Raw genomic sequence first — 16,448 nt, 5'->3', positions numbered from 1 at the left:
AGACAAAGTGCCTTTAAATGTGTTTTTTACCCTTTTTTCCTGCTTGTTTCCTCTCTCCTTCAAACTCAATTTCTTTATTTTTGCTTTCTAATTCCAGCTTTACTCTCCTCCCTACTGAATCTATTCTCAGGTTCCCATCCCCTTGCCAAGCTCGTGTAAACCCTCCCCAACAGCACTAGCAACCCCCCACTCCGTGAGGATACTGGTCCCGGCTCTGTTGAGGTGCAACCCGTCCGGTTTGTACAGATCTCACCTCCCCCAGAAGCAGTCCCAATGTCTCAGGAAACTAAAGCCCTCCCTCCTGCACCATCTCTCCAGCCACGTATTCATCCGCTCTATCCTTCTATTTCTGTACTCACTAGCTCGTGGCACCGGGAGTAATCCGGAGATTACTACCTTTGAGATCCTGCTTTTTAATCTCTCTCCTAGTTCCCTAAACTCTGCCTGCAGGACCTCATTCCTCTTCCTACCTCTGTCATTGGTCCTGATATGGACCACGACCTCTGGCTGTTCTCCCTCTCCCCCCAGAATGCCCTGCAGCCACTCAGTGACATCCTTGACCCTGGCACCAGGGAGGCAACATACCATCCTGGAGTCACGTCTGCGGCCGCAGAAACTCCTGTCTGCTCCCCTGACTAGCGAGTCCCCGACCACTATTGCTCTTCCATTCTTCCCCCTCCCCCGCCTGTGCAGCTGAGCCACCCATGGTGCCGTGGACTTGACTTTGGCTGCACTCCCCAGGGCCACCATCGCCCTCACCGGTACTCAGAACAGAATACCGGTTAGAGCGAGATGGACTCAGGGGACTCCTGCACTACCTGCCTAGTCCTCCTCTTCTGTCTGGCGATCACCCACTCCCTGCACACTCTTAAGCTGCGGGGTGACCACCTCTAGAAACGTGCTATCCACATCGCTCTCAGCCTCACAGATGCACCTCAGTGACTCCAGCCGCCGCTCAAGCTCCAAAACACAGAGCTCAAGTTAGTGCAGCCGGAGACACTTCCTGCACACATGGTCATCCCTGCTGCGCGAAGCATCCGGGACTTCCCATAGAGCACAGGATGTGCAATCCACGGGACTGAGCTGCCCTGCCATCCCTCGCGTACGCCTCGGTGAAGGTGTTGATGATGGCTTGGAACATCAAAGCATTGACCACGCACGATCAGCTCCATTGGGCAGGCCACAGAGTCTGCATGCCCGACATGAGACTCCCAAAGCAAGCGCTCTATGCAGAGCTATAACACGGCAAGCGAGCCCCAGGTGGGCAGAGGAAACACTTCAAGGCCACCCTCAAAGCCTCCTTGATGAAGTGCAACATGTCCACCGATTCCTGGGAATACCTGGCCCACGCCCGCCCAAATTGGAGGAAGAGCATCCGGAAGGGCACTGAGCACCTCGAGTCCCATTGCCGAGAAAAAGCAGAAATCAAGGCCCAAGTTTCCACATGATTTGCGCCTGATTTTTAGGAGCAACTGGTGGAGAACGGACTATCTTAGAAATCGCAATTCTCCACATTTTTTTTTCTGCAGTTCTAGTCAGTTAGAAGTTTCACTTTGGAACAGAATTTTTTCTTCAAAAGGGGGCGTGTCCGGCCACTGATGCCTGATTTCAAAGTTTCCATAGTGAAAACGTACTCCAAACTAACTTAGAATGGAGCAAGTGAAGATTTTTGTAGAACTGAAAAAACCTGTTCTACACATTAAAAAATCAGGCGCAGGTTACAAAATAGGCTCCAGAACGAGGTGGGGGGGGGGGGGAAGGGAAGTCATTAAATTCTTTAAATCCTTATTTATACTTCTACAAATATTATACAAATAAATCCAACCTGAATAAACATTTATAAGCAAAGAAAAGATTAAATAAACCATCTTCCTACCTGTGTGAAAGTGCTTCAGCCAGGGAGAATTCTGCAGCCGTTTGTTGCCACTGAGCGGGGGGGGGGGGGGGGGGGGGGGAGGAGACAGCCGTTTGTTGCCACTGAGCGGGGGGGGGAGGGGGAGGAGACAGCCGTTTGTTGCCACTGAGCGGGGGGGGGGAGGGGGGAGGAGACAGCCGTTTGTTGCCACTGAGCGGGGGGGGGGGGGGGGGAGGGAGGAGACAGCCGTTTGTTGCCACTGAGCGGGGGGGGGAGGGGGAGGAGACAGCCGTTTGTTGCCACTGAGCGGGGGGGGGGAGGGGGGAGGAGACAGCCGTTTGTTGCCACTGAGCGGGGGGGGGGGGGAGGAGACAGCCGTTTGTTGCCACTGAGCGGGGGGGGGAGGGGGAGGAGACAGCCGTTTGTTGCCACTGAGCGGGGGGGGGGGAGGAGGGAGACAGCCGTTTGTTGCCACTGAGCGGGGGGGGGGGGGGGGAGGGAGACAGCCGTTTGTTGCCACTGAGCGGGGGGGGGGGGGGGAGGAGACAGCCGTTTGTTGCCACTGAGCGGGGGGGGGGGGGGGGGGGAGGGAGACAGCCGTTTGTTGCCACTGAGCGGGGGGGGGAGGGGGAGGGAGACAGCCGTTTGTTGCCACTGAGCGGGGGGGGGGGGGGAGGGAGACAGCCGTTTGTTGCCACTGAGCGGGGGGGGAGGGGGAGGGAGACAGCCGTTTGTTGCCACTGAGCGGGGGGGGGAGGGGGAGGGAGACAGCCGTTTGTTGCCACTGAGCGGGGGGGGGGGGGGGAGGAGACAGCCGTTTGTTGCCACTGAGCGGGGGGGGAGGGGGAGGGAGACAGCCGTTTGTTGCCGCTGAGCGGGGGGGGGGGGGGGAGGAGACAGCCGTTTGTTGCCACTGAGCGGGGGGGGGAGGGGAGGAGACAGCCGTTTGTTGCCACTGAGCGGGGGGGGGGAGGGGAGGAGACAGCCGTTTGTTGCCACTGAGCGGGGGGGGGGGGGGGAGGAGACAGCCGTTTGTTGCCACTGAGCGGGGGGGGGGGGGGAGGAGACAGCCGTTTGTTGCCACTGAGCGGGGGGGGGGGGGGGGGGGGGAGGAGGGAGGGGGGAGGAGGGAGACAGCCGTTTGTTGCCACTGAGCGGGGGGGGGGGGGGAGGAGACAGCCGTTTGTTGCCACTGAGCGGGGGGGGGGGGGAGGGAGACAGCCGTTTGTTGCCACTGAGCGGGGGGGGGGGGGGGGGGGGGGGAGGGAGACAGCCGTTTGTTGCCACTGAGCGGGGGGGGGGGGAGGAGGGAGACAGCCGTTTGTTGCCACTGAGCGGGGGGGGGGGGGGGGAGGGAGACAGCCGTTTGTTGACACTGAGCGGGGGGGGGGGGAGGAGGGAGACAGCCGTTTGTTGCCACTGAGCGGGGGGGGGGGGGAGGAGGGAGACAGCCGTTTGTTGCCACTGAGCGGGGGGGGGGGGGGGGAGGGAGACAGCCGTTTGTTGCCACTGAGCGGGGGGGGGGGGGGGGAGGAGGGAGACAGCCGTTTGTTGCCACTGAGCGGGGGGGGGGGGGGGGGGAGGAGACAGCCGTTTGTTGCCACTGAGCGGGGGGGGGGGGAGGGAGACAGCCGTTTGTTGCCGGGGGGGGTGGGGGGAAGGGGGAGGGAGACAGCCGTTTGTTGCCACTGAGCGGGGGGGGGAGGGGAGGGAGACAGCCGTTTGTTGCCACTGAGCGGGGGGGGGGGGGGGGGGGGGGAGGAGACAGCCGTTTGTTGCCACTGAGCGGGGGGGGGGGGGGAGGAGACAGCCGTTTGTTGCCACTGAGCGGGGGGGGGGGGGGGAGGAGGGAGACAGCCGTTTGTTGCCACTGAGCGGGGGGGGGGGAGGAGGGGGGGGGAGACAGCCGTTTGTTGCCACTGAGCGGGGGGGGGGGGGGGAGGAGGGAGACAGCCGTTTGTTGCCGGGGGGGGTGGGGGGAAGGGAGACAGCCGTTTGTTCCCGGGGGGGGGGGGGGGAGGAGACAGCCGTTTGTTGCCACTGAGCGGGGGGGAGGAGGGGGGGGGGGGGGGGAGGAGGAGACAGCCGTTTGTTCCCGGGGGGGGGGGGGGGGAGGAGGGAGACAGCCGTTTGTTGCCGGGGGGGGTGGGGGGAAGGGAGACAGCCGTTTGTTCCCGGGGGGGGGGGGGGAGGAGACAGCCGTTTGTTGCCACTGAGCGGGGGGGAGGAGGGGGGGGGGGGGGGGAGGAGGAGACAGCCGTTTGTTCCCGGGGGGGGGGGGGGGGGAGGAGACAGCCGTTTGTTGCCACTGAGCGGGGGGGAGGGGGGGGGAGGGGGGGGGGGAGACAGTGAGAAGGCTGCAAGAAGCCTCGGGGCTGATGTGCTGATGGCAATGTGTTTTTATTAAAAAATTTTCAAAAATTAAACAGCTACAAAGAACTACAAAAATGGGCGAGTGCCAATGTTTTCTTCACACTGCGCGTGCGCGAACACTCCAACACGCACGCACAGCGTTGCCGGCAGGAAAAAAACTAATTTAAATAGTACCCACCCCCTCCCACTTATAAAATCGGCTCGGAGGGGTGCCCGTTTTTTATCGTGTGGAAACTTGGGCCCCAAGTGTGGACAGAGCAAGGAGAGTGCGTCAACCCAGACTCCCCACCCACCTCGAGTCCTATCGCTTTTTCTCGGCGATGGGACTCGAGGTGCTCAGTGCCCTCCCGGATGCTCTTCCTCCAATTTGGGCGGGCGTGGGCCAGGTATTCCCAGGAATCGGTGGGCATGTTGCACTTCATCAAGGAGGCTTTGAGGGTGTCCTTGAAGTGTTCAACCACTGTCTGCCCACCTGTGACAGAGACTGTAGGTCCCGCATTGCACTCCTCAGTCACCTGGGAACTCACTTTTAGAGTGGAAGCAAGTCATTCTCGACTCTGAGGGACTGCCTTTGATGAGGACAGTAGTTAGGGAGGGAGTTCCGGAATTTTGAACCAGCGACGATGAAGGAACAGTGATATATTTCCATGTCAGTATGGTGTGTGACTTGGAAAGGAACTTGCAGATGATGCTATTCCCATGAGCCTGCTGCCCTTGTCCTTCCAGGTGGTAGAGGCCATGGGTTTAGGAGGTGCAGCGAGTTGTTGCAGTGCATCTTGTAGATGGTACACACTGCAGCCATGATGCATCGATGGTGAAGGGAGTGTCAATCAAGCTGGTTGCTTTGTCCTGGATGGTGTTGAGCTTCTTGAGTGTTGTTAGAGCTGCGCTCATCCAGGCAAGTGGAGAGTATTCCATCACCCTCCTGACTTGTACCTTGTAGATGGTGGTGGACTTTGAGGAATTTGGAGGTGAGACACGCGCAACAGTATACCCAGCCTCTGACCTGTTCTTGTTGCCACAGTATTTATGTGGCTGGTCCTATTAAGTTTCTGGTCAATGGTGACCCCCAGGATGTTGATGGTGTCACTTATCACTCCAAGCCTGAATGTTGTCCAGGTCTTGTTGCGTGCGGGCACGGACTGCTCCATTATCTGAGTTGCGAATGGAACTCAGCATTGTGCAGTCATCGACAAACGCCCTCACTTCTGACCTTATGATGGAGCATAGGTCATTGATGAAGAAGCTGAAGATGGTTGGGCCTAGGTCTCTTCCCTGAGGAACACCTGGGGCTGAAATGATTGACCTTCAACAACCACATCCATCTTCCTTTGTGCTAGGTATGACTCCAGCCAGTGGAAAATGTTATGTATGCAACACCTTGTAACCAGCATTCTACCACCACCAGAGGGCGCATCTGTTGGAGTCCCAAGGGATCCCAGCATCCCTTGGGAGCACTGCATATAAGCAGGCCTCCCATGCTGTGCCAACACTCTGGAGTCAGAATAAAGAGACTAAGGTCACACTTACTCAAGTCTACGGTACTCAGTCACGTTGTTTTATTTGAGACATAACAACTGGCGACGAGCAATAGATAACGAACCATCACGCGAAAATGCAGAGAATGTCGGTATCCTGGAGAAATTCTCAGAAGGTGACAATTGGGAAGCCTTCGTGGAGCGACTCGACCAATACTTCGTGGCTAACGAGCTGGAAGGAAATCTGAACGCTGCCAAATGAAGGGCGATCCTCCCCACCGTCTGCGGGGCAACAACCTCTGGCCTCATGAAGAATCTTTTTGCTCCAGTGAAACCAACAACCAAATCGTATGAAGAACTGTGTACGCTGGTTCGGGAGCACCCAAATCCGAAAGAGAACGTTCTGATGGCAAGGTATCGATTTTATACATGTCAACGGTCTGAAGCCCAGGAAGTGGTGAGCTACGTCGTCAAACTAAGGTGCCTTGCAGGACATTGCAAATTCAATGGATTCCTGGAGCAAATGCTAAGAGGCTTTTTTGTGCTTGGCATTGGCCATGAGGTTATCCTTCGCAAACTATTGACTGTTGAAACATAGAACCTGAACAAAGCCATAACAATAGCCCAGGCACTTATGGCCCCCAGCGATAACACCAAACAAATTTTGCAACATAAAGATGCATCGGCAAATACTATACACAAAGTAACATCGTTTTCAGGCTGGAATGCATATGGCAGAACATACATGCCTGCAGCTGCATGACCTCAGATGACTCAGTCCACCATCAAGTTTGAATGCGAGGCAATTAACACCTTGTTGGCACTGCGGACGTGACCATCAATACCGCTTCAAACACTATGCGTGCAAAGGCTGTGGAACAATGGGACACCTCCAGCGAATGTGCAAATCCTGCAAACCCTGCAAACCGACACGTTGCAGAGGAAGACCGATCCATGGTGGATCAAACTGGACTAGAACTCAAACCGAGGAGGCAGGAGTGTTCGGGATACACACCTTCAACACGAAATGTCCATCAATCATGTTAAAAGTTGAGCTGAACGGAATTCCAGTATCCATGGAATTAGACACGGGTGCGAGTCAGTCTATCATGTGCAAAAAGGCCTTCGAGAGGCTATGGAGCAACAAGGCACAAAGGCCCAAGTTGAGCCCCATTCATACCAAGCTGAGAACTTACACTAAAGAGCTGATCCCTGTAATTGGCAGCGCAGCAGTAAAAGTCTCCGATGATGGATTGTACCAGGAGATGGCCCTACACTGTTCGGCAGAAGCTAGCTGGGAAAAATCCGCTGGAACTGGGACGACATCCGAGCGCTTTCATCCATTGATGAGGCCTCGTGCCCAGGTTTTGAGCAAGTTCCCGTCCAGGCATCAGAAATTTCTCTGGGGCGAAGGTGCAGATCCATTAGATTCCCGGTACACAACCCAACCACCACAAGGCACATGCGGTGCCATACATGATGCGAGAGAAAGTGGAGATCGCGCTGGACAGGCTGCAACGAGAGGGCATCAGTGCGCCGGTTGCGGGCCAGTCCGATTGTTCCGGTTCTCAAGGGTGATGGCACAGTCAGAATTTGTGAGGACTATAAAGTAACGATTAACCGTTTCTCGCTGCAGGACCAGTACCCGCTACCCAAGGTAGACGACCTATTTGGAACACTGGCAAGAGAGAAGACATTCACCAAGTTGGACCTGACCTCGACCTACATGACGCAGGAGCTGGTGGAATCTTCGAAAGGCCTCACCTGCACCAACACACACAAAGGTCTGTTCATCTACAATAGATTCCCGTTTGGGATTCGATCAGCCGCGGCTATTTTTCAAAGGAACATGGAGAGTCTGCTAAAGTGGGTTCCACGCACCATGGACTTCCAGGACGACATATTGATCACAGGTCGGGACACCATCGAACACTTGCAGAACCTGGAAGAGGTTCTAAGTCGGCTAGATCGTGTGCAACTCAGGTTGAAACGCTCGAAGTGTGTTTTCCTGGCACCAGAGGTCGAGTTCTTAGGGAGAAGAATCGCGGCAGACGGCATCAGACCCACCGACGCCAAAATGGAGACCATCAAGAACGCGCCGAGACCACAGAACGTGACGGAGCTGCGTCATTCCTGGGAGTGCTCAATTATTTTTATAATATCCTACGTGTTAAGCACCTTGCTAGAACCTCTACACATGTTGCTACGCAAGGGAGATGTCTGGATATGGGGGAAATCACAACTGCTTTTGAGAAAGCCAGAAATCTGTTATGTTCCAACAAACTGCTTGTTCTGTATGACCCATGTAAACGTTTAGTGCTAGCTTGCGATGTGTCTTCTTATGGGGTCGGGTGTGTGTTACAAGCAAATGAATCGGGAACATTGCAACCGGTCGCTTATGCATCCAGGAGTTTGTCTAAGGCCGAAAGGGCTTATAGCATGATTGAAAAAGAAGCTCTGGCATGCGTTTACGGGGCGAAAAAAATGCACCAGTGTCTGTTTGGGCTTAAGTTCGAGTTAGAAACTGACCATAAGCCGTTCATATCGCTATTCTCAGAGAGCATAGGTATTAATACCAATGCTTCTGCTCGCATCCAAAGATGGGCACTCACGCTGTCTGCATATAACTATGTAATTCGCCACAGACCATAGAAACATAGTAAATAGGTGCAGGAGTAGGCCATTTGGCCCTTCGAGCCTGCACCGCCATTCAATATGATCATGGCTGATCATTCACCTCAGTACCCCATTCCTGCTTTCTCTCCATACCCCTTGATCCCTTTAGCTGTAAGGGCCGTATCTAAATCCCTTTTGAATATATCTAACGAACTGGCCTCAACAACTTTCTGTGGTAGAGAACTCCACAGGTTCACAATTCTCTGGGTGAAGAAGTTTCTTCTCATCTCGGTCCTAAATGGCTTACCCCTTATCCTTAGGCCGTTACCCCTGGCTCTGGACTTCCTCAACATTGAGAACATTCTTCCTGCATCTAACCTGTCCAATCCCATCAGAATTCTATATGTTTCCACGAGATTCCCTCTCATTCTTCTAAACTCCAATAAGCCTAGTCGATCCAGTCTTTCTTCATATGTCAGTCCTGCCATCCCGGCAAAGAGAACTGCGCTGATGCTCTCAGTCGGCTACCATTGCCCACCGCCGGGGTGGAAATGGCACAGCCTGCAGACTTGCTCTTGGTGATGGATGCATTTGAAAACGAAAGTCACCCGTTACGGCCCGCCAGATCAGGACCTGGACCAGCCAGGATCCTTTACTGTCCCTTGTAAAAAAAACTGTCCTCCATGGGAGCTGGTCCAGCGTCCCAGTGGAGATGCATGAAGAGATCAAGCCATTCCAGCATTGCAAAGACAAAATGTCCATACAGACGGACTGTCTTTTGTGGAGTAATCGTGTGGTTTTGCCTAAGAAAGGCAGGGAAACATTTATACGCGACCTACATAGTACCCACCCAGGCATAGTAATGATGAAAGCTATAGCCAGATCCCATGTGTGGTGGCCTGGCATCGACTCAGATTTGGAGTCTTGCGTGTGCCAATGCAACACTTGCTCTCAACTGAGCAATGCACCCAGAGAGACAACCGCTAAGTTTGTGGTCATGGCCCTCCAAACTATGGTCTAGGATCCACGTTGACTTCGCTGGCCCGTTTCTAGGCAAAATGTTCTTGGTTGTTGTAGAGGCTGATTCAAAATGGATTGAGTGTGTAATAATGTCTGTAAGCACGTCCACTGCCACCATCGAAAGCCTACGAGTCATGTTTGCCACACACGGCCTGCCTGATGTCCTTGTCAGCGACAATGGGCCGTGTTTCACCAGTGCTGAATTCAAATAATTCATGACCCGCAATGGGATCAAGCACATCACATCTGCCCCATTCAAGCCCGCATCCAACGGCCAGGCAGAACGGGCAGTCCAAACCATCAAGTAAAGCTTGAAATGCATGTCGGAAGGCTCCCTGCAGACCCGCCTGTTTCGAATCCTGCTCAGCTACCGCACAAGACCCCACTCGCTCACCGGGGCTCCCCCTACCGAACTGCTCATGAAAAGGGCACTCAAAACAAGGCTCTCTCTAGTCCACCCTGATCTCCATGATCATGTCGAGGGCAGGCGGCATCAACAAAGCATGTACCATGATCATGCAAACTTGTCACGCGATATTAAAGTCAATAACCCTGTATATGTACTCAACTAGGGACATGGTCCCAAATGGCTGGCTGGCATTGTCGGAGCCAAAGAAGGGAGTAGGGTGTTTTGAGGACTAATTTGCAGAAAGCATTTGGACCAAACCAAACTGCTATTCTGAGACAGCCACGAGCAACCTGAAGAGGACAGCACCAACTTTGACCCTCCATCGCACACAAGTGGCAACCGACATCACGGTTAACCACGAAGCTGAACTCATTATCCCCAGCAGCCCAGCAAGACCAGCTGCACAGCAGCCCAGCGAAGGCCCAACCAACTCAACTGCACCTGTGTTTGTACCGAGACGATCGACGAGGGAGCGGAAAGTCCCAAATCGTCTCACCCTGTAAATAAGTGTACTATTGACTTTGGGGGGGGCGGAGAATGATGTTATGTATGCAACACCTTGTTACCAGCATTCTACCACCACCAGAGGGCGCATCTGTTGGAGTCCCAAGGTATCCCAGCATCCCTTGTGAGCACTGCATATTAGCAGGCCTCCCATGCTGTGCCAACACTCTGGAGTCAGAATAAAGAGACTAAGCTCACACTTACTCAAGTCTATAGTACTCAGTCACGTTGCTTTATTTAAGACATAACAAAGTTTTCCCCCTGATTCCCATTGTCTTCAATTTATTAGGGCTCCTTGATGCCACATTCATTCAAATACTGGAAATCTCAGCGAGTGAGGCTGCCTTGCTGTCAAGGGCAGTCACTCTCACATCTGGAATTCAGCTCTTCTGTCCATTTTGGACCACAGCTGCAATGTGTTCCTGGTGGAATCCATCGGTGAGCATCAGTGAGAAGGTTACTGGTGAGTAAGTGCTACTTGATAGCACTGTCGATGCCACCTTCCATCACTTTGCTGATGATTGAGAGTAGACTGATGGGGTAGTAATTGGCCAAACTGAATTTGTCCTGCTTTTTGTGGACAGGACATACGTGGACAGTTTTCCACATTGTCAGATAGATGCCAGTGTTGTAGCTGTACTGGAACAGCTCGGCTAGAGGCGCGGCTAGTTCTGGTTCAGCATGACAGCCGAGCTGTTGTCGGGGCCCATAGCCTTTGTTGTGTCCAGTGAGTTTTTGGCCATTTCTTGAGATCACGAGGAGTGAATCAAATTGGCTGAAGATTTGTTTCTGTGATGGTCGGGACCTCAGGAGGAGGACAATGTGGATCATCCACTCGGCACTCCTGGCGGAAGATGGTTGCAAATGCTTCAGCCTTGTCCTTTGCACTCGTGTGCTGGGCTCCGCCATCATTGAGAATGGGAATATTCATGGAGCCTCCTCTTAGAATCATACAATGGTTACAACATGGAAGAAGCCATTCGACACATTGAGCCTGTGCCAGCTCTCTGCAAGAGCACCTCAGCTAGTCCCACTCCCCTGCAGCCCTGTAAATTTTTTTCTTTCAGGTACTTATCCAGCTCCATTTCAAAGCCGTAATTGAGTCTGCCTCCACCACCCTCTCAGGCAGCGCATTCCAGATCCTAACCACTCGCTGCGTAAAAAAGTTTTCCTTATGTCGCCTTTGGTTCTTTTGCCAATCACCTTAAATCTGTGTCCTGTGGTTCTTGACTCATCTGCCAATGGGAACAGTTTCTCTCGATCTACTCTGTCCAGACCCCTCATGATTTTGAACACCTCAATCAAATCTTCCCTCAACCTTCTTTGCTCCAAGGAGAACAACCCCAGCTTCTCCAGACTATCCATGTAACTTTATCCCTGGAATCATTCTGGTAAATTTTTCTGCGCCCTCTCTAAGGCCTTCACATTCTTCCTAAAGTACAGTGCCCATACTGAGGCCGAAGCAGTATTTTTTTTTACAAGTTCATCATAATTTCCATGCTTTTGCACTCTATACCTCTATTCATGAAGCCCAGGATCCCATTAGCTTTTTTAATTGCTTTCTCAACCTGCCCTGACACCTTCAATAATTAGATATCTCTGTTTATGCACCCTCTTTAGGATTTTACCCTTTAATTTATATTTCCTCTCCTCATTCTTTCCACCAAAATACATCACTGCACACTTTTCTGTGTTACATTTCATCTGTCACGCCCGCCCTTTTCACCAGTCCTCTTGTCCTCTTGAAGTCTATCACTATCCGCATCATCATCGAATGAGGATGACCTGCTTCCACACCAAAAGGGCTGAGTTTACAGATGTTTCAATGAAGGACCCGATATTCCAGTCTTGAACTCCAATTGAGGGGGTGGAAGATGCCTGTGCGTGGATTTTTTTAACGTGTGGTGACCGTTGCACATCAGCCACCACACGAGCTTGACAGAGCTAGGTCTTTATCCAGTGGCAAGGGTTAACCAGGATGACTGGAGACATGCTCTTCTGCTTGGATCAATTGCGCACACATATCGCAGTGTGGGCTGGCCCATGCTGCGCCCGGGCCCTCAGCTCTTCTGGGCCCCGTACCCTCATTCACCACACCTCCGCCACGATCTCTCGCCGCTCCTCTGCCACAAACAGTCGCCGCAATGCCGCACAATGTCTCACTATCCTCCTCCCTGTTCACGACACTTCCAAGTTTTGTGTCATCTGCAAATTTTGAAATTTTGCCCTGTACACCCACATCCAAGTCATTAACATAGAAACATAGAAAGTAGGTGCAGGAGTAGGCCATTCGGCCCTTCGAGCCTGCACCGCCATTCAATGAGTTCATGGCTGAACATGCAACTTCAGTACCCCATTCCTGCTTTCTCGCCATACCCCTTGATCCCCCGAGTAGTAAGGACTACATCTAACTCCTTTTTGAATATATTTAGTGAATTGGCCTCAACAACTTTCTGTGGTAGAGAATTCCACAGGTTCACCACTCTCTGGGTGAAGAAGTTTCTCCTCATCTCGGTCCTAAATGGCTTACCCCTTATCCTTAGACTGTGACCCCTGGTTCTGGACTTCCCCAACATTGGGAACATTCTTCCTGCATCGAACCCGTCTAAACCCGTCAGAATTTTAAACGTTTCTATGAGATCCCCTCTCAATCTTCTGAACTCCAGTGAATACAAGCCCAGTTGATCCAGTCTTTCTTCATATGTCAGTCCCGCCATCCCGGGAATCAGTCTGGTGAACCTTCGCTGTACTCCCTCCGTAGCAAGAATGTCCTTCTTCAAGTTAGGAGACCAAAACTGTACACAATACTCCAGGTGTGGCCTCACCAAGGCCCTGTACAATTGTAGTAACACCTCCCTGCCCCTGTACTCAAATCCCCTCGCTATGAAGGCCAACATGCCATTTGCTTTCTTAACCACCTGCTGTACCTGCATGCCAACCTTTAATGACTGATGTACCATGACACCAAGGTCTCGTTGCACCTCCCCTTTTCCTAATCTGTTACCATTCAGATAATAGTCTATCTTTCTGTTTTTACCACCAAAGTGGATAATCTCACATTTATCCACATTATACTTCATCTGCCATGCATTTGCCCACTCACCTAACCTATCCAAGTCACTCTGCAGCCTCATAGCATCCTCCTCGCAGCTCACACTGCCACCCAACTTAGTGTCATCCGCAAATTTGGTGATACTACATTTAATCCGCTCGTCTAAATCATTAATGTACAGTGTAAACAGCTGGGGCCCCAGCACAGAACCTTGCGGTACCCCACTAGTCACTGCCTGCCATTCTGAAAAGTACCCATTTACTCCTACTCTTTGCTTCCTGTCTGACAACCAGTTCTCAATCCACGTCAGTACACTACCCCCAATCCTATGTGCTCATTAATCTCTTGTGTGGGACCTTATCAAAAGCCTTCTGAAAGTCCAAATACACCACATCAACTGGTTCTCCCTTGTCCACTCTACTGGAAACATCCTCAAAAAATTCCAGAAGATTTGTCAAGCATGATTTCCCTTTCACAAATCCATGCTGACTTGGACCTATCATGTCACCTCTTTCCAAATGCGCTGCTATGACATCCTTAATAATTGATTCCATCATTTTACCCACTACGATTAACAGGCTGACCGGTCTATAATTCCCTGTTTTCTCTCTCCCTCCTTTTTTAAAAAGTGGGGTTACATTGACTACCCTCCACTCCATAGGAACTGATCCAGAGTCAATGGAATGTTGGAAAATGACTGTCAATGCATCCGCTATTTCCGAGGCCACCTCCTTAAGTACTCTGGGATGCAGTCCATCAGGCCCTGGGGATTTATCGGCCTTCAATCCCATCAATTTCCCCAACACAATTTCCCGACTAATAAGGATTTCCCTCAGTTCCTCCTTCTTAATAGTCCCTCTGACCCCTTTTATATTCGGAAGGTTGTTTGTGTCCTCCTTCGTGAATACCGAACCAAAGTACTTGTTCAATTGGTCCGCCATTTCTTTCTTCCCAGTTATGACTTCCCCTGATTCTGACTGCAGGGGACCTACGTTTGTCTTTACTAATCTTTTTCTCTTTACATATCTATAGAAGCTTTTGCAGTCCGTCTTAATGTTCCCTGCAAGCTTCCTCTCGTACTCTATTTTCCCTGCCCGAATGAAACCCTTTGTCCTCCTCTGCTGAGTTCTAAATTTCTCCCAGTCCCCGGGTTCGCTGCTATTTCTGGCCAATTTGTATGCCACTTCCTTGGCTTTAATACTATCCCTGATTTCCCTTGATAGCCACGGTTGAGCCACCTTCCCTTTTTTATTTTTACGCCAGACAGGGATGTACAATTGTTATAGTTCATCCATGCGGTCTCTAAATGTCTGCCATTGCCCATCCACAGTCAACCCCTTAACTATCATTCGCCAGTCTATCCTAGCCTCATACCTTCAAAGTTACCCTTCTTTAAGTTCTGGACCATGGTCTCTGAATTCACTGTTTCATTCTCCATCCTAATGTAGAATTCCACCATATTATGGTCACTCTTCCCCAAGGGGCCTCACACAACGAGATTGCTAATTAATCCTCTCTCATTACACAACACCCAGTCTAAGATGGCCTCCCCCCTAGTTGGTTCCTCGACATATTGGTCTAGAAAACCATCCCTTATGCACTCCAGGAAATCCTCTTCCACTATTGCTTCTAGTTTGGTTAGCCCAATCTATATGCATATTAAAGTCACCCATGATAACTGCTGCACCTTTATTGCACGCACCCCTAATTTTCTGTTTGATGCCCTCCCCAACATCACTACTACTGTTTGGAGGTCTGTACACAACTCCCACTAACGTTTTTTGCCCTTTGGTGTTCTGCAGCTCTACCCATATAGATTCCACATCATCCAAGTTAATGTCCTTCCTAACTATTGTATTAATCTCCTCTTTAACCAGCCATGCTACCCCACCTCCTTTTCCTTTTATTCTATCCTTACTGAATGTATATATATATTAAGAAAAGTAATGGTCCTAGAACCGAACACTGGGGAACACCACTGTATACCTTCCACCAGTCCGAAAAACAACCATTCACCACTACTCTGTTTCCTGTCACTTAGCCAATTTTGTAGTCACTTTGTCGAATGCCTTTTGGAAATCCATGTACACTACATCAACCCTCTGTTACCTCATCAAAAAACTTGATCAAGTTGATTAAACACAATTTGCATTTAACAAATCTGTGCTGGCTTTCCGGATGGATGGACCTTGGAGTGTATGTCCACAGATCCTTAAACGGTAGCAGGACAGGTCGATAAGGTAGTTAAAAATGCATATGTAAGGCTTTCCTTTAATAGCCGAGGCATAAAATATAACAGCAGGGAAGTTATGCTCGAACTGTATACAACACTAGTTAGGCCACAGCTTGAGTACTGCATCTTCTTCTTAGGCATTCCCTCAGAGTCGAGGATAACTTGCTTCCACACTATTATGAGTTCTCAGGTGACTGATGAGACCAATGCGCGATCTACAGTCTGTCACAGGTGAGGCAGGTGACGGTTGAAGGGACGGTTGGGTGGGGTGCTTGGTTTGTCGTGCGTTCTTTTTGCTTGGCTTCCTCGTGCTCCTGGCAGGAAGACTCGAGGTGCTCGGCGCCTTCCCGGATGCTTCTCCTACACTTTGAGCGGTCTTAGGCCAGAGACCCCAAGATGTTGGTGGGGATGTTGCACGTTTTCAAGGAGGCTTTGAAGGTGTCCTTGAAGTGTTTCCTCTGCCCACCTGGTGCTCACTTGCTGTGTTAAGAGTTCTGAGTGGAGCACTTGTTTTGGGAGTCTAGTATCGGGCATGCGGACGATGTGGCCCGTCCATCAGAGCTGATCGAATGTGGTCAATGCTTCGATGCTGGGGATATTGGCCTGAGCGAGAACACTACCATTGGTGCGCCTATCCTGCCAATGGATTTGCAGGAACTTACGGAGACAGCATTAGTGGTAATTCTCCATTGCTTTGAGGTGCTGGCTGTACATAGTCCATGTCTCTGAAGCATATCGGGTATCAATACTGCACTGTAGACCATGAGCTTGGTGCCGGGTTTAAGATCCTGGTCTTCAAACACTCTCTTTCTCAGGCGACCAAAGACTGCACTGGCGCACTGAAAGCAGTGTTAACTTCATCATCGACATCTGCCCTTGTTGACAGTGGGCTCCCAAGGTATGGAAAG

This window comes from Pristiophorus japonicus, chromosome 2 (genome assembly GCF_044704955.1).
Source record: "Pristiophorus japonicus isolate sPriJap1 chromosome 2, sPriJap1.hap1, whole genome shotgun sequence".
Classification (NCBI taxonomy): domain Eukaryota; kingdom Metazoa; phylum Chordata; class Chondrichthyes; family Pristiophoridae; genus Pristiophorus; species Pristiophorus japonicus.
This window is presented reverse-complemented; position numbering follows the sequence as displayed.